Source organism: Schistocerca serialis, chromosome 4 (assembly GCF_023864345.2).
Source record: "Schistocerca serialis cubense isolate TAMUIC-IGC-003099 chromosome 4, iqSchSeri2.2, whole genome shotgun sequence".
Taxonomy (NCBI): Eukaryota; Metazoa; Arthropoda; class Insecta; order Orthoptera; family Acrididae; genus Schistocerca; species Schistocerca serialis.
Genome location: NC_064641.1, coordinates 934,682,784 through 934,708,445, shown reverse-complemented (window position 1 = coordinate 934,708,445; position 25,662 = coordinate 934,682,784).

The following is a 25,662-nucleotide window of genomic DNA, read 5'->3' as shown; positions in this document are numbered from 1 at the left end:
CAATACCGACTTAAGTACAAGAGGACTGACACTCTAACTTTCAATGATTTGAAACTGTCCTGTGAGTCCAGTTTTAGATTCCGATGCTTCACTTCAGGTTTACTGTAGATCTTGGACCTTCTTATTGTCGATGAAACCCTTAAATTGCATCCGAATTTCATACAAAAGGCACAATGCCGACTTAAGTACAAGAGGACTGACACTCTAACTTTCTATGATTTGAACCTCTCCTGTGAGTCCAGTTTTAGATTCCGATTCTTCACATCAGGTTTACTGTATCCCTTGGACCTTGTTATTGACGATGAAACACAGAAATATCATTCGAATTTAATAGAAGACGCACAATACCGACTTAAGTACAAGAGGACTGACACTCTAACTTTCAATGATTTGAAACTGTCCTGTGAGTCCAGTTTTAGATTCCGATGCTTCACTTCAGGTTTACTGTATCCCTTGGACCTTCTTTTTGACGATGGAGCACAGAAATTGCATCCGAATTTAATACAAAATGCACAATGCCGACTTAAGTACAAGAGGACTGACACTCTCACTTTCTATGATTTTTACCTCTCCTGTGAGTAAAGTTTTAAGATTCCGATGCTTCAATCCAGGTTTACTGTATCCCTTGGACCTTCTTATTGACGATCAAACACAGAAATTGCATCCGAATTTAATACAAATGCGCAATGCCGACTTAAGTACAAGAGGAATGACATTCTAACTTTCGATGATTTGAACCTCTCCTGTGAGTCCACTTTTAGATTCCGATTCTTCACTTCAGGTTTACTGTATACCTTGGAACTTCTTATTGACAATGAAACACAGAAAGTTCATCAGAATTAAATTCAATAGGCACAATGCCGACTTAAGTTCAAGAGGACTGACAATCTAAGTATCAATGATTTGAACCTCTACTGTGAGTCCAGTTTTAGATTCCGATGATTCACTTCAGGTTTACTGTATCCCTTGGACGTTCTTACTGACGATGAAACACAGAAATTGCAACCGAATTAAATACAAGAGGCACAATGCCGACTAAGTACGAGAGGACTGACACTCTAACTTTCTATGATTTGAACCTCTCCTGTAAGTCCAGTTTTAGATTCCGTTGCTTCACTTCAGGTTTACTGTATAACTTGGACCTGCTTATTGACGATGAAACACAGAAATTGCATCCGAATTTAATACAAAAGGCACAAGGCCGACTTAAGTACCAGACGACTGACACTCTAACTTTCTATTATTAGCACCTTTCCTGTGAGTCCAGTTTTAGATTCCGATGCTTCACTTCAGGTTTACTGTATCCCTTGGACCTTCTTATTGACGATGAAACACAGAAATTGCATCCAAATTTAATACAAAAGGCACAATGCCGACTTCAGTACAAGAGGACTGGCATTCTAACTTTCTATGATTTGCACCTCTCCTGTGGGTCCAGTTTTAGATTCCGATGCTTCACTTCAGGTTTACTGTATCCCTTGGACATTCTTAATGACGACGTAACACAGAAATTGTATCCGATTTTAATACAAAAGTCACAATGCCGACTTAAGTACAAGAGGACTAACACTCTCACTTTCTATGATTTGAACCTCTCCTGTATGTCCAGTTTAAGATTCCGATGCTTCACTTCAGGTTTACTGTATCCCTTGCACCTTCTTATTGACGATGCAACACAGAAATGGCATCCGAATTTAATACGAAAGGCACAATGCCGACTTAAGTACAAGAGGACAGACACTCTCACTTTCTATGATTGGAACCTCATCTGTGAGTCCAGTTTTAGATTCCAATGCTTCACTTCAGGTTTACTGTATACCTTGAACCTTCATATTGACGATGAAACACAGAAATTGCATCCGAATTTAATGCAAATGGCACAATGCCGATTAAAGTACAAGAGGACTGACACTTTAACTTTCTAAGTTATGAAACTCTCCTGTGAGTCCTGTTTTCGATTCCGATGCCTCACTTCTGGTTAACTGTATCCCTTGGACCTTCTTATTGACGATGAAACACAGAAATAGCATCCGAATTAAATACAAGAGGCACAATGCCGACTTAAGTACAAGAGGACTGACACTCTAACTTTCTATCATTTGAACCTCTCCTGTGAGTCCAATTTTAGATTCCGATGCTTCACTTCAGGTTTACTGTAAACCTTGGAACTTCTTATTGACGATGAAACACAGAAATTGAATTGGAATTAAATTCAAAAGGCACAATGCCGACTTAAGTACAAGAGGACTGACACTCCAACATTCTATGATTTGAACCTCTCCTGTGAGACCAGTTTTAGATTCCGATGCTTCACTGCAGGTTTACTGTATCCCTTGGACAGTCTTGTTGACGATGAAACACAGAAATTGCATACGAATTTAATACAAAAGGCACAATGCCGACTTTAGTACAAGAGGACTGACACTCTAACTTTCTATGATTTGAACCTCTCATGTAAGTCCAGATTTAGATTCCGATGCTAGAATTCAGGTTTACTGTATACCATGGACCTTGTAATTGACGATGAAGCACAGAAATTGCATCTGAATGAATTTCAAAAAACACAATGCCGAATTAAGAAAAAGAGGACTGACTCTCTAACTATCTATGTTTTGAACCTCTCTTGTGAGTCCAGTTTTAGATGCCGATGCTACACTTCAGGTTTACTGTATACCATGGACATTCTTATTGACGATGTAGCACAAAAATTGCATCGGAATTAAATTCAAAAGGCACAATGCCGACATAAGTAGAATAGTACATGCGCTCTAACTTTCTATGATTTGAATCGCTCCTGTGAGTCCAGTTACAGATTCCGATACTTCACTTCAAGTTTACTGTATACCTTCGACCTTCTTATTGACGATGGAACACAGAAATTGCATCCGAATTTAATACAAAAGGCACAATGCCGACTTAAGCACAAGAAGACTGACACTCTAACTTTCTATGATTTGAACTTCTCCTGTGAGTCCAGTTTTAGATTCCGATGCTTCACTTCAGGTTTACTGTATCCCTTGGACCTTCTTATTGACGATGAAACACAGAAATATCATCCAAATTTAATACAAAACGCACAATGCCGACTTAAGTACAAGAGGACTGACACTCTCCACTTCTATGAATTGAACCTGTCCTGTGAATCAAGTTTAGATTCCGGTGCTTCACTTCAGGTTTACTGTATACCTTGGAACTTGTTATTGACGATGAAACACAGAAATTACATCGGAATTATATTCAAAAGGCACAATGCCGACTTAAGTACAAGAGGACTGAAACTCTAACTTTCTATGAATTGAAACCCTCGTGTGAGTCCAGTTTTAGATTCCGATGCTTCACTTCAGGTTTACTGTATCCCTTGGAACTTCTTACTGACGACGAAACACAGAAATTGTGTCCGAATTTAAGACAAAAGTCACAATGCCGACTTACATACAAGAGGACTGACACTCTCACTTTCTATGATTTGAACCTCTCCTGTGAGCCCAGGTTTAGATTCCGATGCTAGAATTCAGATTTATTGTATGCCATGGACCTTCTTATTGACGATGAAGCACAGAAATTGCATGTGAATGAAATTCAAAAGGCAAAATGCCGAATTAAGAAAAAGAGGACTGACTCTCTACTTTTATATCATTTGAACCTCTCCTGTGAGTCCAGTTATAGATACCGATGCTTCACTTCAGGTTTACTGTATCCCTTGGACCTTCGTATTGACGATGAAACACAGAAATTGCGTCCGAATTCAATACAAAACGCACAATGCCGTCTTAAGTACAAGAGGACTGACACTCTAACTCTCTATGATTTGAACCACTCCTGTGAGTCCAGTTTTAGATTCCGATACTTCACTTCAGGTTTACTGTATCCCTTGGACCTTCTTATTGACGATGAAACACAGAAATTGCATCCGAATTTAATACAAAATGCACAATGCCGACTCAAGTACAAGAGGACTGACACTCTATCTACCTATGATTCGAACCTCTCCTGTGAGTCCAGTTTTAGATTCCGATGCTTCAATCCAAGTTTACTGTGTCCCCTGGACCTTCTTATTGACGATGATACACAGAAATTGCATCCGAATTTAATACAAAAAGCACAATGCCGACTTAAGTACAAGAGGAATGACTTCCTAACTTTCTATGATTTGAACCTCTCCTGTGAGTCCAGTTTTAGATTCCGATTCCTCACTTCAGGTTTACTGTATACCTTGGAACTTCTTATTGACGATGAAACACAGAAAGTTCATCTGAATTAAATTCAAAATTCACAATGCCGACTTAAGTAAAAGAGGACAGACAATCTAACTATCAATGATTTGAACCTCTACTGTAAGTCCAGTTTTAGATTCCGATGCTTCACTTCAGTTTTACTGTAGCCCTTGGACCTTCTTATTGACGATGAAACACAGAAATTGTATCCGAATTTAATACAAAAGTCACAATGCCGACTTCAGTACAAGAGGACTGACACTCTAACTTTCTATGATTTGAACCTCTCCTGTAAGTCCAGTTTTAGATTCCGACTCCTCACTTCAGGTTTACTGTATCCCTTGGACCTTTTTATTGACGATGAAACACAGAAATATCATTCGAATTTAATACAATAGGCACAATGCCGACTTAAGTACAAGAGGACTGACACTCTAACTTTCTATGATTCAAACTTCCCCTGTGAGTCCAGTTTTAGATTCCGATGCTTCACTTAAGGTTTACTGTTTACCTTGGAACTTCTAATTGACGATGAAACACAGAAATTGCATCGGAATTAAATTCAAAAGGCACAATGCCGACTTAAGTACAAGAGGACTGACACTCTAAATTTCTATGATTTGAAACTCTCCTGTGAGTCCAGTTTTAGATTCCGATGCCTCACTTCAGGTTTACTGTATCCCTTAGACCTTCTTACTGACGACGAAACACTGAAATTGTATCCGAATTTAATACAAATGTCACAATGCCGACGTAAATAAAAGAGGACTGACACTCTCACTATCTATGATTTGAACCTTTCATGTGAGTCCAGTTTTAGATTCCGATGCTTCACTTCAGGTTTACTGTATACCTAGGAACTTCTTATGGACGATGAAACACAGAAATTGCATCGGAATTAAATTCAATATGCACAGTTCCGACTTAAGTACAAGATGACTGACACTCTAACTTTCTATGATTTGAACCTCTCCTGTAAGTCCAGTTCTAGATTCCGATGCTTCACTTCAGGTTTACTGTATAGTTTGGAACTTGTTGTTGACGATGAAACACAGAAATTACATCGGAATAAATATCAAAAGGCACAATGCCGACTTAAGTGCAAGAGGACTGACTCTCTAACATTCAATGATTTGAAAGTCTCCTGTGAGTCCAGTTTTACATTCCGATGCTTCACTTCAGGTTTACTGTATCCCTTGGACCCTCTTACTGACGACGAAACACAGAATCTGTATCCGAATTTAATACAAAGGCACAATGCCGACTTAAGTACAAGAGGACTGACACTCTCACTTTCTATGATTTTTACCTCTCCTGTGAGTAAAGTTTTAGATTCAGATGCTTCACTTCAGGTTTACTATATACCTTAAAACTTCTTATTGACGATGAAACACAGAAAGTTCATCGGAATTAAATGCAAAAGGCACAATGCCGACTTAAGTACAAGAGGACGGACATTCTATCTTTCTATGATTTGCACTTCTCCTGTGAGTCCAGTTTTAGATTCCGATGCTTCACTTCAGGTTTACTATATACCTTGGAACTTCTTATTGACGATGAAACACAGAAATTTCATCGGAATTAAATTTAAAAGGCACAATGCCGACTTAAGTACAAGAGGAATGACACTCTAACTATCAATGATTTGAACCTCTCCTGTTAGTCCAGTTTTTCATTCCGATGCTTCACTTCAGGTTTACTGTATCCCTTGGACCTTCTTACTGACGATGAAACACAGAAATAGCATCCGAATTTAATACAAAACACACAATGCCGACTTAAGTACAAGAGGACTGACACTCTAACTTTGTATGATTTGAACCTCTCCTGTGAGTCCAGTTTTAGATTTAGATGCTTCACTTCAGGTTTACTGTATCCCCTGGACTTTCTTTTTGACGATGAAGCAGAGAAATTTCATCGGAATTAAATTCAAAAGGCACAATGCCGACTTAATTACAAGAGGACTAACACTCTAACTTTCTTTGATTTGAACCTCTCCTGTGAGTCCAGTTTTAGAGTCCGATGCTTCACTTCAGGTTTACTGTTTACCTTGGAACTTCTTATTGACGATGGAACACAGAAATTGCATCGGAAATAAATACAAAAGGCACAGTGCCGTCTTAAGTACAAGAGGACTGACACTCTAACGTCTATGATTTGAACCCCTCCTGTGAGTACAGTTAGAGATTCCGATGTTTCACTTCAGGTTTACTGTATCCCTTGGACCTTCTTATTGACGATGAAACACAGAAATTGCATCCGAATGTAATACAAAAGGCACAATGCCGATTTAAGTACAAGAGGACTGACATTCTAACTTTCTATGAATTGAACCTGTCCTGTAAATCCAGTTTAAGATTCCGGTGCTTCACTTCAGGTTTACTGTACACGTTGGAACTTGTTATTGACGATGAAACACAGAAATTACATCGGAATTAAATTCAAGGGCACAATGCCGACTTAAGTACAAGAGGACTGACACTATAAATTTCTATGATTTGATACTCTCCTGGGAGTCCAGTTTTAGATTCCGATGCTTAACTTCAGGTTTACTGTATCCCTTGGACCTTCTTACTGACGACGAAACACAGAAATTGTATCCGAATTTAATACAAAAGTCACAATGCCGACTTAAGTACAAGAGGACTGACACTCTCACTTTCTATGATTTGAACCGCTGCTGTGAGTCCGGTTTAAGATTCCGATGCTTCACTTCAGCTTTACTGTATCCCTTGGACCTTCTTATTGACGATGAAACACAGAAATTGTATCCGAATTTAATACGAAAGGCACAATGCCGACTTAAGTACAAGAGGACTGACACTCTCAATTTCTATGATTGGAACCTCTTCTGAGAGTCCAGTTTTAGATTCCGATGCTTCACTTCAGGTTTACTGTATACCTTGGACCTTCCTATTGACGATGAAACACAGAAATTGCATCCGAATTTAATGCAAAAGGCACAATGCCGACATAAGTACAAGAGGACTGACACTCTAACTTTCTATGATTTGAACCTCTCCTGTGAGTCCAGTTTTAGTTTCCGATGCTTCACTTCAGGTTTACTATATACCTTGGAACTTCTTATTGACGATGAAACACAGAAATTGCATCTTAATTAAATTCAAAATGCACAATGCCGACTTAAGTACAAGAGGACTGACACTCTAACTTTCTATGATTTGAACCTCTTCTGAGAGTCCAGTTTTAGATTCCGATGCTTCACTTCAGGATTACTGTATACCTTGGACTTTCTTAATGACGATGAAACACAGAAATTACATTGGAATGAAATTCAAAAAGCACAATGCCGTTTTAAGTACAAGAGGACTGACACTCTAAGTATCATTGATTTGAACCTCTCCTGTGGGTCCAGTTTCAGATGCCGATGCTACACTTCAGGTTTACTGTATACCATCGACATTCTTAATGACAATGTAGCACAAAAATTGCATCAGAATTAAATTCAAGAGGCACAATGCGGACATAAGTACAAGAGTACTGGCGATCTAACTTTCTATGATTTGAATCGCTCCTGTGAGTCCAGTTTCAGATTCCGATGCTTCACTTCAAGTTTACTGTATACCTTCGAGCTTCTTATTGACGATGAAACACAGATATTGCATCCGAATTTAATACAAAAGGCACAATGCTGACTTAAGTACAAGAGGACTGACACGCTAACTTTCTATGATTTGAACCTCTCCTGTGAGTCCAGTTTAAGATTCCGATGCTTCACTTCATGTTTACTGTATCCCTTGGACCTTCTTACTGACGACGAAACACAGAAATTGTATCCGAATTTAATACAAAAGTCACAATGCCGATTTAAATACAAGAGGACTGACACTCTCACTTTCTATGATTTGAACCTTTCCTGTGAGTCCAGTTTTAGATTCCGATGCTTCACTTCAGGTTTACTGTCTACCTTGGAACTTCTTATTGACGATGAAACACAGAAATTGCATCGGAATTAAATTCAAAATGCGCAATGCCGACTTAAGTACAAGAGGACTGACACTCTAACTCTCTATGATTTGATCCTCTCCTGTAAGTCCAGTTTTAGATTTCGATGTTTCCCTTCAGGTTTACTGTATACCTTGGAACTTGTTATTGACGATGAAACACAGAAATTACATCGGAATTAATATCAAAAGGCACAATGCCAACTTAAGTGTAAGAGGACTGACTCTCTAACATTCAATGATGTGAAACTCTCGTGTGAGTCCAGTTTTAGATTCCGATGCTTCACATCAGGTTTACTGTATCCCTTGGACCTTCTTATTGACGACGAAATACATAAATTGTATCCGAATTGAATACGAAATGCAAAATGCCGACTTAAGTACAAGCGGACTGACACTCTCACTTTCTATGATATTTACCTCTCCTGTGAGTAAAGTTTTAGATTCCGATGCTTCACTTCAGGTTTACTATATACCTTGGAACTTCTTATTGACGATGAAACACAGAAAGTTCATCGGAATTAAATTCAAATGGCACAATGCCGACTTAAGTCCAAGAGGACTGACATTCTAAGTATCAATGATTTGAACCTCTACTGTGAGTCCAGTTTTAGATTCCGATGCTTCACTTCAGGTTTACTGTATACCTTACAACTTCTTATTGACGATGAAACACAGAAATTGCATCGGAATTAAATTCAAAATGCACAATGCCGACTTCAGTACAAGAGGACTGACACTCTAATTTTCTATGATTTGAACCTGTCCTGTAAGTCCAGTTTTAGATTCCGATGCTTCACTTCAGGTTTACTGTATACCTTGGAACATGTTATTGACGATGAAACACAGAAATTACATCGGAATTAATATCAAAAGGCACAATGCCGACTTAAGTGCAAGATTACTGACTCTCTAACATTCAATGATTTGAAACTCTCCTGTGAGTCCAGTTTTAGATTCTTATGCTTCACTTCAGGTTTACTGTATCCCTTGGACCTTCTTACTGACGACGAAACACAGAAATTGTATCCGAATTTAATACAAAAGGCACAATGCCGACTTAAGTACAAGAGGACTGACACTCTCACTTTCAATGATTTTTACCTCTCCTGTGAGTAAAGTTTTAGATTCCGATGCTTCACTTCAGGTTTACTATATACCTTGGAACTTCTTATTGACGATGAAACACAGAAAGTTCATCGGAATTAAATTCAAATGGCACAATGCCGACTTAAGTCCAAGAGGAATGACAATCTAAGTATCAATGATTTCAACCTCTACTGTGAGTCCAGTTTTAGATTCCGAAGCTTCACTTCAGGTTTACTGTATCCCTTGGACCTTCTTACTGACGATGAAACACAGAAATTGCAACCGAATTAAATACAAGAGGCACAATGCCGACTTAAGTACGAGAGGACTGACACTCTAACTCTCTATGATTTGAACCTCTCCTGTGAGTCCAGTTTTAGATTCCGTTGTTTCACTTCAGGTTTACTGTATAACTTGGACCTGCTTATTGCCGATGAAACACAGAAATAGCACCCGAATTTAATACAAAAAGCACAATGCCGACTTAAGTACCACACGACTGACACTCTAACTTTCTATGATTTGCACCTTTCGTGTGAGTCCAGTTTTAGAATCCGATGCTTCACTTCAGGTTTACTGTATCCCTTGGACCTTCTTATTGACGATGAAACACAGAAATTGAATCCGAATTTAATACAAAAGGCACAATGCCGACTTAAGAACAAGAGGACTGACACTCTCATTTTCTATGATTTGAACCTCTCCTGTGAGTCGAGTTTTAGATTCCGATGCTTCACTTCAGGTTTACTGTATCCCTTGGACATTCTTATTGACGATGAAACACAGAAATTGCATCCGAATTAAATACAAAAGGCACAATGCCGACATAAGTACAAGAGGACGGACATTCTGTCTTTCTATGATTTGCACCTCTACTGTGAGTCCAGTTTTAGATTCGGATGCTTCACTTCAGGTTTACTATATACCTTGGAACTTCTTATTGACGATGAAACACAGAAATTTCATCGGAATTAAATTTAAAAGGCACAATGCCGACTTAAGTACAAGAGGACTGACACTCTAACTATCAATGATTTGAACCTCTCCTGTGAGTCCAGTTTTTGATTCCGATGATTCACTTCAGGTTTACTGTATCCCTTGGACCTTCTTACTGACGATGAAACACAGAAATTGCATCCGAATTTAATACAAAAGGCACAATGCCGACTTAAGTAGAAGAGGAGTGACACTCTAACTTTCTATGATTTGAACCTCTCCTGTGAGTCCAGTTTTAGATTCCGATGCTTCACTTCAGGTTTACTGTATCCCCTGGATGTTCTTTTTGACGATGAAGCAAAGAAATTGCAACGGAATCAAATTCAAAAGGCACAATGCCGACTTAAGTACAAGAGGACTAACACTCTAACTTTCTTTGATTTGAACCTCTCCTGTGAGACCAGTTTTAGATTCCGATGCTTCACTTCAGGTTTACTGTAGCCCTTGGACCTTGATACTGACGATGAAACACAGAAATTGCATCTGAATTTAATACAAAAGGCACAATGCCGACTTAAGTACAAGAGGACTGACACTCTAACTTTCTATGATTTGCACCTCTCCTGTGAGTCCAGTTTTAGATTCCAATTCTTCACTTCAGGTTTACTGTATCACTTCGACCTTCTTATTGACGATGAAACACAGAAATATCATTCGAATTTAATACAAAAGGCACAATGCCGACTTAAGTAAAAAAAGGACTGACACTCTAACTTTCTATGATTCGAACCTCTCCTGTGAGTCCAGTTTTAGATTCCGATGCTTCACTTCAGGTTTACTGTTTACCTTGGAACTGCTTATTGACGATGAAACACAGAAATTGCATCGGAAATAAATTCAAAAGGCACAATGCCGACTTAAGTATAAGAGGACTGACATTCTAACTTTCTATGAATTGAACCTGTCCTGTAAATCCAGTTTTAGATTCCGGTGCTTCACTTCAGGTTTACTGTACACCTTGGAACTTGTTATTGACGATGAAACACAGAAATTACATCGGCATTAAATTCAAAAGGCACAATGCCGACTTAAGTACAAGAGGACTGACACTATAAATTTCTATGATTTGAAACTCTCCCTGTGAGTCCAGTTTTAGATTCCGATGCTTCACTTCAGGTTTACTGTATCCCTTGGACATTCTTATTGACGATGAAACACAGAAATTGCATCCGAATTTAATACGAAAGGCACAATGCCGACTTAAGTACAAGAGGACTGACACTCTCACTTTCTATTATTGGAACCTCTTCTGTGAGTCCAGTTTTAGATTCCGATGCTTCACTTCAGGTTTACTGTATACCTTGGACCTTCTGATTGACGAAGAAACACAGAAATTGCATCTAAATTAAGGGGATACGGAATCGGATTTTGGGTTAAAAAATCGAATTTTTTTTTATTGGCGTATTATATTCTGCCATGTTTCCTCTTTAAAATGACGTATCATACATAGCTCTACTACAATTATAACTATTTTATTTTTATATATTTGTGAGATCGGGTATTGCGCTTTAGTTATACACGTCTCTCGTGGCTGACCATGAACTTTTTGGCAGTTCCTTTAAAGTGACATGAATTCAAATATCCCGGTTTCCAGCGACTATTTATACACTAGTTGCCCGAAAATGTTTCTCTCTGGTTTCCTCAAGTTACTCTTTGACTTTGTGGCGGGACTGTTTTGTAAACAGTGTGATATAAGAAAGTAGTTGTTGTTGAGTTATTTCGTATTTAGTGCTTCATTTTTCGCAGTGAAAATGCCTAGAGCTAAAGCAAAAGTATTTAAAAAGCGTGTGAACTGGCAAAAGAAAAGAAATAATGATTCATTAGCAAAGCAAAGCAGTTCATCATCATCACTGTTGGAAAATGTGAATCCACTTATTACTGATTTGCCCAACGAACTTACACCAAATGAAAACAGTGCTTCTCATAAAAAACTAAGAGTTTTGGAAAAGAAATATAATTTACTTGATAGAGGGAATGAAGTTTTTGAACTCATTGATACGAATATATTGTGTGAAGCTCTTGAAAACAGTTTGTGCTGCAAAAAATGTCATGGAAACGTTTCTCTGAAAGTAGAATCCCATGTTGGCCTGGCTGCCCAGTTTAATTTAATATGCAGTGTTTGTAAATACAGCTGTAAGTTTCCAAGTTCGGTTTCAGTAACTGTAAATAATGGATACAAGAAAACTGAACTTTATAGTGTAAATATTAGGTTAGTTTATAGATTGCGAGCAATTGGTAAGGGCAAAGCAGCTGGTGATATGCTATGTGGTGTTCTAAATCTTCCAAGTGCACCTTCAAAGTTTGAAGCTTACAATTATGTACTAGGATCTGCAGTTGAAGATGTAGCACAGAAGTCAATGCAGGTTGCTGTGGAAGAAGCAGTGGAAGAAAATGACGGCAGTTGTGACCTCACAGTGGCGTTTGATGGCACGTGGCAGAAAAGGGGCCACACCTCCAACAATGGTGTTGTAACAGCAACTAGTGTTGATACTGGCAAGGTTATTGATGTTGCAATAATGTCTAAATACTGTAGGTGCACAGGCAGGCTGAAAAATGAACACAGTGATGACTGTATTGCTAATTATTATGGTAGTAGTGGTGGCATGGAGGTTGCTGGGGTGAAGAAAATTTTTCATCGCTCTTCACAGTGGTATAATGTTCGCTATGTCAAATATCTGGGAGATGGTGACTCTAAAGCATTCAAAGAAGTTTTGGAAAGCAAACCATATGGGAACAGTGTAAATATAAGCAAACTTGAATGTATAGGACATGTGCAGAAGAGAATGGGTGCCAGGCTGAGAAGGTTAAAATCAGTTATGAAAGGGAAAAAACTAGATGATGGGAAAACCTTGGATGGCAGAGGAAGATTGACTGATTCCATAATAGACCACATTCAGAACTGCTATGGCCTTGCAATCAGGCAAAATACAGGCAATCTTGAAGAAATGAGGAGAGCTATATGGGCTTTATATTTCCACACCGCATCCACGGATGAGCATCCACAACATGGTTTGTGCCCCAAAGGTGAAAACAGCTGGTGTAAATACAATAGGGGACTAACAACAGGAGAGAAATACATTCACCACCACAGTCTACCATCAGCCATCATGGCAGAAATAAAGCCCATTTTCAGAGATCTGGCTGACAGAAGTCTTCTGATGAAATGGCATCGTCTCCCAAAAACAGTGTTTGTCGGAATTAATACACTACATTTTGGTGTGTATGATGCTGTGGCAACCTTCAATCTTGGAAATATAACTAAATGCCAGGTCCTTCAAAAGTTGGGTATGTGTGTTGGTTCCCGTACGGTACGTGCTATGTTCTTTTTAGATCAGCACAGACTAAGGCATGCTGATAATATAATCAAGACATTAGTGAAAAAAGCAAGACAGGTGCAGAGGGGTGCCAAAAGAAGACTTGAAGATGATTATGAAGACTGTGAAGGGGGTATTAGCTACGGATCAGGAATGTTTTAATCTTCTTTCTCCGTTTCCCGTAAGTTTACTTTTTACTTCATCTAGGAACATTATCTCAGGTACTGTTCAACCTAGAAGTCTGAAATTTTTATGACGTAGTGACATAGGTCCCTATTACATACTGAAACAACGATTTTTTAATTACTTGATTTACAAAAGACTTAGGGATGATAGTCTAGTAAAAAGCGATGGAAAAAATTTACTTAAAAATAAATGTACAATATCTCTGTAAGAAAATACTTTGACAATAAACTGTTGTTTCAGTATTGTTGTAACATATGAATGCACATACAGTAAAATTTTTACCTCTCTGTCTCCAGTAGTTTGTGAGAAAATGTTCCCTATAGTAGGCATATATTAACATTGCGGGGATAGGTGATTCCGTATCCCCTTAAATTAAAATGCACAGTGCCGACTTAAGTACAAGAGGACTGACACTCTAATTATCTATGATTTGAACCTCTCCTGTGAGTCCAGTTTTAGATTCCGATGCTTCACTTTAGGTTTACTGCATCACATCGACCGTCTTATTGACGATGAAACACAGAAATTGCATCCGAATTTAATACAAAAGGCACAATGTCGACTTAAGTACAAGAGGACTTACACTCTAAATTTCTATGATTTGAACCTCTCCTGTAAGTCCAGTTTTAGATTCCGATGCTTCCCTTCAGGATTACTGTATACCTTGGACTTTCTTATTGACGATGAAACACTGAAATTACATTGGAATTAAATTCAAAAGGCACAATGCCGACATAAGTACAAGAGTACTGGCGCTCTAACTTTCTATGATTTGAATCGCTCCTGTGAGTCCAGTTTTAGATTCCGATGCTTCACTTCAAGTTTACTGTATACCTTCGACCTTCTTATTGACGATGAATCACAGATATTGAATCAGAATTTAATACAAAAGGCATAATGCCGACATAAGTACAAGAGGACTGACACGCTAACTTTCTATGATTTGAACCTCTCCTGTGAGTCCAGTTTTAGATTCCGATGCATCACTTCAAGTTTACTGTATCCCTTGGACTTTCTTATTGACGATGAAACACAGAAATATCATCCGAATTTAATACAAAAGGCACAATGCCGACTTAAGTACAAGTGGACTGACACTCTAACATTCTATGATTTGAAAATCTCCTGTGAGTCCAGTTTTAGATTCCGATGCTTCACTTCAGGTTTACTGTTTACCTTGGACCTTCTTATTGATGATGAAACACAGAAATTGCATTCGAATTCAATACAAAATGCACAATGCCGACTTAAGTTAAAGAGGACTGACACTCTAACTTTCTATGATTTGAACCTCTCCTGTGAGTCCAGGTTTGGATTCCGATGCTTCACTTCAGGTTTACTGTATCCCTTGGATCTTCTTTTTGACGATGAAGCACAGAAATTGCATCGGAATTAAATTCAAAAGGCACAATGCCGACTTAGGTACAAGAGGCCTGACACTCTAACTTTGTATCATTTGAACCTCTCCTGTGAGTCCAGTTTAAGATTCCGATGCATCACTTCAGGTTAACTGTATCCCTGGGACCTTCTTATTCGCGATGAAACACAGAATTTGCATCCGAATTTAATACAAAAGGCACAATGCCGACTTAAGTACAAGAGAACTGACACTCTCACTTTCTATGATTTGTACCCCTTCTGTGTGTCCAGTTTTAGATTCCGATGCTTCACTTCAGGTTTACTGTATACCTTGGACCTTCTTATTGACGATGAAACACAGAAATTGCATCCGATTTTAATACAAAAGGCAATTAGCCGACTTAAGTACAAGAGGACTGACACTCTAACTTTCAAAGATTTGAACCTCTCCTTTGAGTCCTGTTTTCGATTCCGATGTCTCAATTCGGGTTTACTGTATCCCGTGGACCTTCTTATTGACGATGAAACACAGATATTCCATCCGTATTAAATAGAAGATGCACAATTACGACTTAAGTAGAAGAGGACTGACACTCTAACTTTCTATGATTTGAACCTCTCCTGTGAGTCCAATTTTAGATTCCGGTGCTTCACTTCAGGTTTACTGTTTACCTTGGAACTGCTTATTGACGATGAAACACAGAAATTGCATCGGAAATAAATTCAAAAGGCACAATGCCGACTTAAGTATAAGAGGACTGACATTCTAACTTTCTATGAATTGAACCTGTCCTGTAAATCCAGTTTTAGATTCCGGTGCTTCACTTCAGGTTTACTGTACACCTTGGAACTTGTTATTGACGATGAAACACAGAAATTACATCGGCATTAAATTCAAAAGGCACAATGCCGACTTAAGTACAAGAGGACTGACACTATAAATTTCTATGATTTGAAACTCTCCCTGTGAGTCCAGTTTTAGATTCCGATGCTTCACTTCAGGTTTACTGTATCCCTTGGACATTCTTATTGACGATGAAACACAGAAATTGCATCCGAATTTAATACGAAAGGCACAATGCCGACTTAAGTACAAGAGGACTGACACTCTCACTTTCTATTATTGGAACCTCTTCTGTGAGTCCAGTTTTAGATTCCGATGCTTCACTTCAGGTTTACTGTATACCTTGGACCTTCTGATTGACGAAGAAACACAGAAATTGCATCTAAATTAAATTAAAATGCACAGTGCCGACTTAAGTACAAGAGGACTGACACTCTAATTATCTATGATTTGAACCTCTCCTGTGAGTCCAGTTTTAGATTCCGATGCTTCACTTTAGGTTTACTGCATCACATCGACCGTCTTATTGACGATGAAACACAGAAATTGCATCCGAATTTAATACAAAAGGCACAATGTCGACTTAAGTACAAGAGGACTTACACTCTAAATTTCTATGATTTGAACCTCTCCTGTAAGTCCAGTTTTAGATTCCGATGCTTCCCTTCAGGATTACTGTATACCTTGGACTTTCTTATTGACGATGAAACACTGAAATTACATTGGAATTAAATTCAAAAGGCACAATGCCGACATAAGTACAAGAGTACTGGCGCTCTAACTTTCTATGATTTGAATCGCTCCTGTGAGTCCAGTTTTAGATTCCGATGCTTCACTTCAAGTTTACTGTATACCTTCGACCTTCTTATTGACGATGAATCACAGATATTGAATCAGAATTTAATACAAAAGGCATAATGCCGACATAAGTACAAGAGGACTGACACGCTAACATTCTATGATTTGAAAATCTCCTGTGAGTCCAGTTTTAGATTCCGATGCTTCACTTCAGGTTTACTGTTTACCTTGGACCTTCTTATTGATGATGAAACACAGAAATTGCATTCGAATTCAATACAAAATGCACAATGCCGACTTAAGTTAAAGAGGACTGACACTCTAACTTTCTATGATTTGAACCTCTCCTGTGAGTCCAGGTTTGGATTCCGATGCTTCACTTCAGGTTTACTGTATCCCTTGGATCTTCTTTTTGACGATGAAGCACAGAAATTGCATCGGAATTAAATTCAAAAGGCACAATGCCGACTTAGGTACAAGAGGCCTGACACTCTAACTTTGTATCATTTGAACCTCTCCTGTGAGTCCAGTTTAAGATTCCGATGCATCACTTCAGGTTAACTGTATCCCTGGGACCTTCTTATTCGCGATGAAACACAGAATTTGCATCCGAATTTAATACAAAAGGCACAATGCCGACTTAAGTACAAGAGAACTGACACTCTCACTTTCTATGATTTGTACCCCTTCTGTGTGTCCAGTTTTAGATTCCGATGCTTCACTTCAGGTTTACTGTATACCTTGGACCTTCTTATTGACGATGAAACACAGAAATTGCATCCGATTTTAATACAAAAGGCAATTAGCCGACTTAAGTACAAGAGGACTGACACTCTAACTTTCAAAGATTTGAACCTCTCCTTTGAGTCCTGTTTTCGATTCCGATGTCTCAATTCGGGTTTACTGTATCCCGTGGACCTTCTTATTGACGATGAAACACAGATATTCCATCCGTATTAAATAGAAGATGCACAATTACGACTTAAGTAGAAGAGGACTGACACTCTAACTTTCTATGATTTGAACCTCTCCTGTGAGTCCAATTTTAGATTCCGGTGCTTCACTTCAGGTTTACTGTTTACCTTGGAACTGCTTATTGACGATGAAACACAGAAATTGCATCGGAAATAAATTCAAAAGGCACAATGCCGACTTAAGTATAAGAGGACTGACATTCTAACTTTCTATGAATTGAACCTGTCCTGTAAATCCAGTTTTAGATTCCGGTGCTTCACTTCAGGTTTACTGTACACCTTGGAACTTGTTATTGACGATGAAACACAGAAATTACATCGGCATTAAATTCAAAAGGCACAATGCCGACTTAAGTACAAGAGGACTGACACTATAAATTTCTATGATTTGAAACTCTCCCTGTGAGTCCAGTTTTAGATTCCGATGCTTCACTTCAGGTTTACTGTATCCCTTGGACATTCTTATTGACGATGAAACACAGAAATTGCATCCGAATTTAATACGAAAGGCACAATGCCGACTTAAGTACAAGAGGACTGACACTCTCACTTTCTATTATTGGAACCTCTTCTGTGAGTCCAGTTTTAGATTCCGATGCTTCACTTCAGGTTTACTGTATACCTTGGACCTTCTGATTGACGAAGAAACACAGAAATTGCATCTAAATTAAGGGGATACGGAATCGGATTTTGGGTTAAAAAATCGAATTTTTTTTTATTGGCGTATTATATTCTGCCATGTTTCCTCTTTAAAATGACGTATCATACATAGCTCTACTACAATTATAACTATTTTATTTTTATATATTTGTGAGATCGGGTATTGCGCTTTAGTTATACACGTCTCTCGTGGCTGACCATGAACTTTTTGGCAGTTCCTTTAAAGTGACATGAATTCAAATATCCCGGTTTCCAGCGACTATTTATACACTAGTTGCCCGAAAATGTTTCTCTCTGGTTTCCTCAAGTTACTCTTTGACTTTGTGGCGGGACTGTTTTGTAAACAGTGTGATATAAGAAAGTAGTTGTTGTTGAGTTATTTCGTATTTAGTGCTTCATTTTTCGCAGTGAAAATGCCTAGAGCTAAAGCAAAAGTATTTAAAAAGCGTGTGAACTGGCAAAAGAAAAGAAATAATGATTCATTAGCAAAGCAAAGCAGTTCATCATCATCACTGTTGGAAAATGTGAATCCACTTATTACTGATTTGCCCAACGAACTTACACCAAATGAAAACAGTGCTTCTCATAAAAAACTAAGAGTTTTGGAAAAGAAATATAATTTACTTGATAGAGGGAATGAAGTTTTTGAACTCATTGATACGAATATATTGTGTGAAGCTCTTGAAAACAGTTTGTGCTGCAAAAAATGTCATGGAAACGTTTCTCTGAAAGTAGAATCCCATGTTGGCCTGGCTGCCCAGTTTAATTTAATATGCAGTGTTTGTAAATACAGCTGTAAGTTTCCAAGTTCGGTTTCAGTAACTGTAAATAATGGATACAAGAAAACTGAACTTTATAGTGTAAATATTAGGTTAGTTTATAGATTGCGAGCAATTGGTAAGGGCAAAGCAGCTGGTGATATGCTATGTGGTGTTCTAAATCTTCCAAGTGCACCTTCAAAGTTTGAAGCTTACAATTATGTACTAGGATCTGCAGTTGAAGATGTAGCACAGAAGTCAATGCAGGTTGCTGTGGAAGAAGCAGTGGAAGAAAATGACGGCAGTTGTGACCTCACAGTGGCGTTTGATGGCACGTGGCAGAAAAGGGGCCACACCTCCAACAATGGTGTTGTAACAGCAACTAGTGTTGATACTGGCAAGGTTATTGATGTTGCAATAATGTCTAAATACTGTAGGTGCACAGGCAGGCTGAAAAATGAACACAGTGATGACTGTATTGCTAATTATTATGGTAGTAGTGGTGGCATGGAGGTTGCTGGGGTGAAGAAAATTTTTCATCGCTCTTCACAGTGGTATAATGTTCGCTATGTCAAATATCTGGGAGATGGTGACTCTAAAGCATTCAAAGAAGTTTTGGAAAGCAAACCATATGGGAACAGTGTAAATATAAGCAAACTTGAATGTATAGGACATGTGCAGAAGAGAATGGGTGCCAGGCTGAGAAGGTTAAAATCAGTTATGAAAGGGAAAAAACTAGATGATGGGAAAACCTTGGATGGCAGAGGAAGATTGACTGATTCCATAATAGACCACATTCAGAACTGCTATGGCCTTGCAATCAGGCAAAATACAGGCAATCTTGAAGAAATGAGGAGAGCTATATGGGCTTTATATTTCCACACCGCATCCACGGATGAGCATCCACAACATGGTTTGTGCCCCAAAGGTGAAAACAGCTGGTGTAAATACAATAGGGGACTAACAACAGGAGAGAAATACATTCACCACCACAGTCTACCATCAGCCATCATGGCAGAAATAAAGCCCATTTTCAGAGATCTGGCTGACAGAAGTCTTCTGATGAAATGGCATCGTCTCCCAAAAACAGTGTTTGTCGGAATTAATACACTACATTTTGGTGTGTATGATGCTGTGGCAACCTTCAATCTTGGAAATATAACTAAATGCCAGGTCCTTCAAAAGTTGGGTATGTGTGTTGGTTCCCGTACGGTACGTGCTATGTTCTTTTTAGATCAGCACAGACTAAGGCATGCTGATAATATAATCAAGACATTAGTGAAAAAAGCAAGACAGGTGCAGAGGGGTGCCAAAAGAAGACTTGAAGATGATTATGAAGACTGTGAAGGGGGTATTAGCTACGGATCAGGAATGTTTTAATCTTCTTTCTCCGTTTCCCGTAAGTTTACTTTTTACTTCATCTAGGAACATTATCTCAGGTACTGTTCAACCTAGAAGTCTGAAATTTTTATGACGTAGTGACATAGGTCCCTATTACATACTGAAACAACGATTTTTTAATTACTTGATTTACAAAAGACTTAGGGATGATAGTCTAGTAAAAAGCGATGGAAAAAATTTACTTAAAAATAAATGTACAATATCTCTGTAAGAAAATACTTTGACAATAAACTGTTGTTTCAGTATTGTTGTAACATATGAATGCACATACAGTAAAATTTTTACCTCTCTGTCTCCAGTGGTTTGTGAGAAAATGTTCCCTATAGTAGGCATATATTAACATTGCGGGGATAGGTGATTCCGTATCCCCTTAAATTAAAATGCACAGTGCCGACTTAAGTACAAGAGGACTGACACTCTAATTATCTATGATTTGAACCTCTCCTGTGAGTCCAGTTTTAGATTCCGATGCTTCACTTTAGGTTTACTGCATCACATCGACCGTCTTATTGACGATGAAACACAGAAATTGCATCCGAATTTAATACAAAAGGCACAATGTCGACTTAAGTACAAGAGGACTTACACTCTAAATTTCTATGATTTGAACCTCTCCTGTAAGTCCAGTTTTAGATTCCGATGCTTCCCTTCAGGATTACTGTATACCTTGGACTTTCTTATTGACGATGAAACACTGAAATTACATTGGAATTAAATTCAAAAGGCACAATGCCGACATAAGTACAAGAGTACTGGCGCTCTAACTTTCTATGATTTGAATCGCTCCTGTGAGTCCAGTTTTAGATTCCGATGCTTCACTTCAAGTTTACTGTATACCTTCGACCTTCTTATTGACGATGAATCACAGATATTGAATCAGAATTTAATACAAAAGGCATAATGCCGACATAAGTACAAGAGGACTGACACGCTAACTTTCTATGATTTGAACCTCTCCTGTGAGTCCAGTTTTAGATTCCGATGCATCACTTCAAGTTTACTGTATCCCTTGGACTTTCTTATTGACGATGAAACACAGAAATATCATCCGAATTTAATACAAAAGGCACAATGCCGACTTAAGTACAAGTGGACTGACACTCTAACATTCTATGATTTGAAAATCTCCTGTGAGTCCAGTTTTAGATTCCGATGCTTCACTTCAGGTTTACTGTTTACCTTGGACCTTCTTATTGATGATGAAACACAGAAATTGCATTCGAATTCAATACAAAATGCACAATGCCGACTTAAGTTAAAGAGGACTGACACTCTAACTTTCTATGATTTGAACCTCTCCTGTGAGTCCAGGTTTGGATTCCGATGCTTCACTTCAGGTTTACTGTATCCCTTGGATCTTCTTTTTGACGATGAAGCACAGAAATTGCATCGGAATTAAATTCAAAAGGCACAATGCCGACTTAGGTACAAGAGGCCTGACACTCTAACTTTGTATCATTTGAACCTCTCCTGTGAGTCCAGTTTAAGATTCCGATGCATCACTTCAGGTTAACTGTATCCCTGGGACCTTCTTATTCGCGATGAAACACAGAATTTGCATCCGAATTTAATACAAAAGGCACAATGCCGACTTAAGTACAAGAGAACTGACACTCTCACTTTCTATGATTTGTACCCCTTCTGTGTGTCCAGTTTTAGATTCCGATGCTTCACTTCAGGTTTACTGTATACCTTGGACCTTCTTATTGACGATGAAACACAGAAATTGCATCCGATTTTAATACAAAAGGCAATTAGCCGACTTAAGTACAAGAGGACTGACACTCTAACTTTCAAAGATTTGAACCTCTCCTTTGAGTCCTGTTTTCGATTCCGATGTCTCAATTCGGGTTTACTGTATCCCGTGGACCTTCTTATTGACGATGAAACACAGATATTCCATCCGTATTAAATAGAAGATGCACAATTACGACTTAAGTAGAAGAGGACTGACACTCTAACTTTCTATGATTTGAACCTCTCCTGTGAGTCCAATTTTAGATTCGGTTGCTTCACCTCAGGATTATTGTATACTTTAGAACTTCTTTTTGACGATGAAACACAGAAATTGCATCGGAATAAAATTCAACAGGCACAATGCAGACTTAAGTACAAGAGGACTGACACTCTAACTTTCTATGATTTGAACCTCTCCTGTGAGTCCAGTTTTAGATTCCTATGCTTCACTTCAGGTTTACTGTATACCTTGGAAATTCTTATTGACGATGAAACACAGAAATTGCATCGGAATTAAATTCAAAAGGCACAATGCCGACTTAGGTACAAGAGGCCTGACACTCTAACTTTCTATGATTTGAACCTCTCCTGTGTGTCAAGTTTTAGATTCCGATGCTTCACTTCAGGTTTACTGTATCGCTTCGACCTTCTTTTTGACGATGAAACACAGAAATTGCATCCGAATTAATTAAAAATACACAATGCCGACTTAGGTACAAGAGGCCTGACACTCTAACTTTCTATGATTTGAACCTCTCCTGTGAGTCAAGTTTTAGATTCCGATGCTTCACTTCAGGTTTACTGTATAACTTGGACCTTTTTATAGACGATGAAACACAGAAATTGCATCGCAATTAAATTCAAAAGGCACAATGCCGACTTAGGTACAAGAGGCCTGACACTCTAACTTTGTATCATTTGAACCTCTCCTGTGAGTCCAGTTTAAGATTCCGATGCTTCACTTCAGGTTAACTGTATTCCTGGGACCTTCTTCTTCACGATGAAACACAGAAATAGCATCCGTTTTTAATACAAAAGGCACAATGCCGACTTAAGAAGAAGAGGAATGACACTCTCACTTTCTATGATATGAACCTCTTCTGTGAGACCAGTTTTAGATTCCGGTGCTTCACTTCAGGTTTACTGAATACCTTGGACCTTCTTACTGACGATGAAACACAGAAATTGCATCCGAATTTAATGCAAAAGGCACAATGCCGACTTAAGTACAAGAGGACAGACACACTAAATTTCTAAGATTTGAACCTCTCCTGTGAGTCCTGTTTTCGATTCCGATGCCTCACTTCAAGTTTACTCTATCCCTTGGACCTTCATATTGACGATGAAACACAGAAATTACATCCGAATTCAATACAAGAGGCACAATGCCGACTTCTGTACAAGAGGACTGACACTCTTAATTTCTATGATTTCATCCTCTCCTGTGAGTCCAGTTTTAGATTCCGGTGCTTCACTTCAGGTTTACAGTACACCTTGGAACATGTTATTGACGATGAAACACAGAAATTGCATCGGAATTAAATTCAAAAGACACAATGCCGACTTAAGTCCAAAAGAACTGACACTCTAAATTTCTATGATTTGAAACACTCCGGTGAGTCCAGTTTCAAATTCCGATTTTTCACTTCAGGTTTACTGCATCCCTTGGACCTTCTTACTAACGATGAAACACAGAAATTGTATCCGAATTTAGTACAAAAGTCACAATGCCGACTTAAGAAGAAGAGGAATGACACTCTCACTTTCTATGATTTGAACCTCTTCTGTGAGTCCAGTTTTAGTTTCCGATGCCTCACTTCAGGTTCACTGTATCACTTGACCTTCTTATTGACGAAGAAACACAGAAATTGCAACCGAATTTAATACAAGAGGCCCAATGCCGACTTACGTACGAGAGGACTGACACTGTAATTTTCTATGATTTGAACCTCTCCTGTGAGTCCAGTTTCAGACTCCAGTGCTTAACTTCAGGTTTACTGTATACTTTGGACCTTCTTACTGACGATGAATCAGAGAAATTGCATCCGAATTTAATACAAAAGGCACAATGCCGACTTAAGTACAAGAGGACTGACACACAAAATTTCTAAGATTTGAACCTCTCCTGTGAGTCTTGTTTTCGATTCCGATGCCTCACTTCACGTTTACTGTATCCCTTGGACCTTCTTATTGACGATGAAACACAGAAATTGCATCCGAATTAAATACATGAGGCACAATGCCGACTTGAGTACAAGAGGACTGACACTCTAACTTTCTATGATTTGAACCTATCCTGTGAGTCCAGTTTTAGATTCCGATGCTTCACTTCAGGTTTACTGTATCCCTTGGACCTTCTTATTGACGATGAAACACAGAAATTGCATCGGAATTAAATTCAAGAGGCACAATGCCGACTTAAGTACATAGGACTGACTCTCTATCATTCTATGATTTGAACCTCTCCTGTGAGTCCAGTTTTACTTTCCGATGCTTCACTTCAGGTTTACTGCATACCTTGGACCTTCTTAATGACGAAGAAACACAGATATTGCAACCGAATTTAATACAAGAGGCACAATGCCAACTTACGTACGAGAGGACTGACACTCTAACTTTCTATGATTTGAACATCTCCTGTGAGTCCAATTTTAGATTCCGATGCTTCGCTTCAGGTTAACTGTATCCCTTGGACCTTCTTACTGACGATGAAACACAGAAATTGCATCCACATTTAATACAGAAGGCACAATGCCGACTTAAGTCCAAGAGAACTGACACTCTAAATTTCTATGATTTGAACCTATCCTGTGAGTCCAGTTTTAGATTCCGATGCTTCACTTAAGGTTTACTGTATCCCTTGGACCTTCTTATTGACGATGAAACACAGAAATTGGATCCGAATTTAATACAAAAGGCACAATGCCGACTTAAGAAGAAGAGGAGTGACACTCTCACTTTCTATGATTTGAACCTCTCCTGTGGGTCCAGTTTTAGATGCCGATGCTACACTTCAGGTTAACTGTATACCATGGACCTTCTTATTGACGATGTGGCACAAAAATTGCATCGGAATCATATTCAAAAGGCACAGTGCAGACTTAAGTACAAGAGGACAGCCGCTCTAACTTTCTATGATCTGAATCGCTCCTGCGAGTCCAGTTTTAGATTCCGATGCTTCACTTCAAGTTTACTGTATACCTTCGACCTTCTTATTGACGATGAAACACAGAAATTGCATCGGAATTAATTTCAAAAGGCACAATGCCGACATAAGGACAAGAGGACGGACACTCTAACTGTCTATGATTTGAACCTCTCCTGTGAGTCACGTTAAATATTCCGATGCTTCACTTCAGGTTTACTG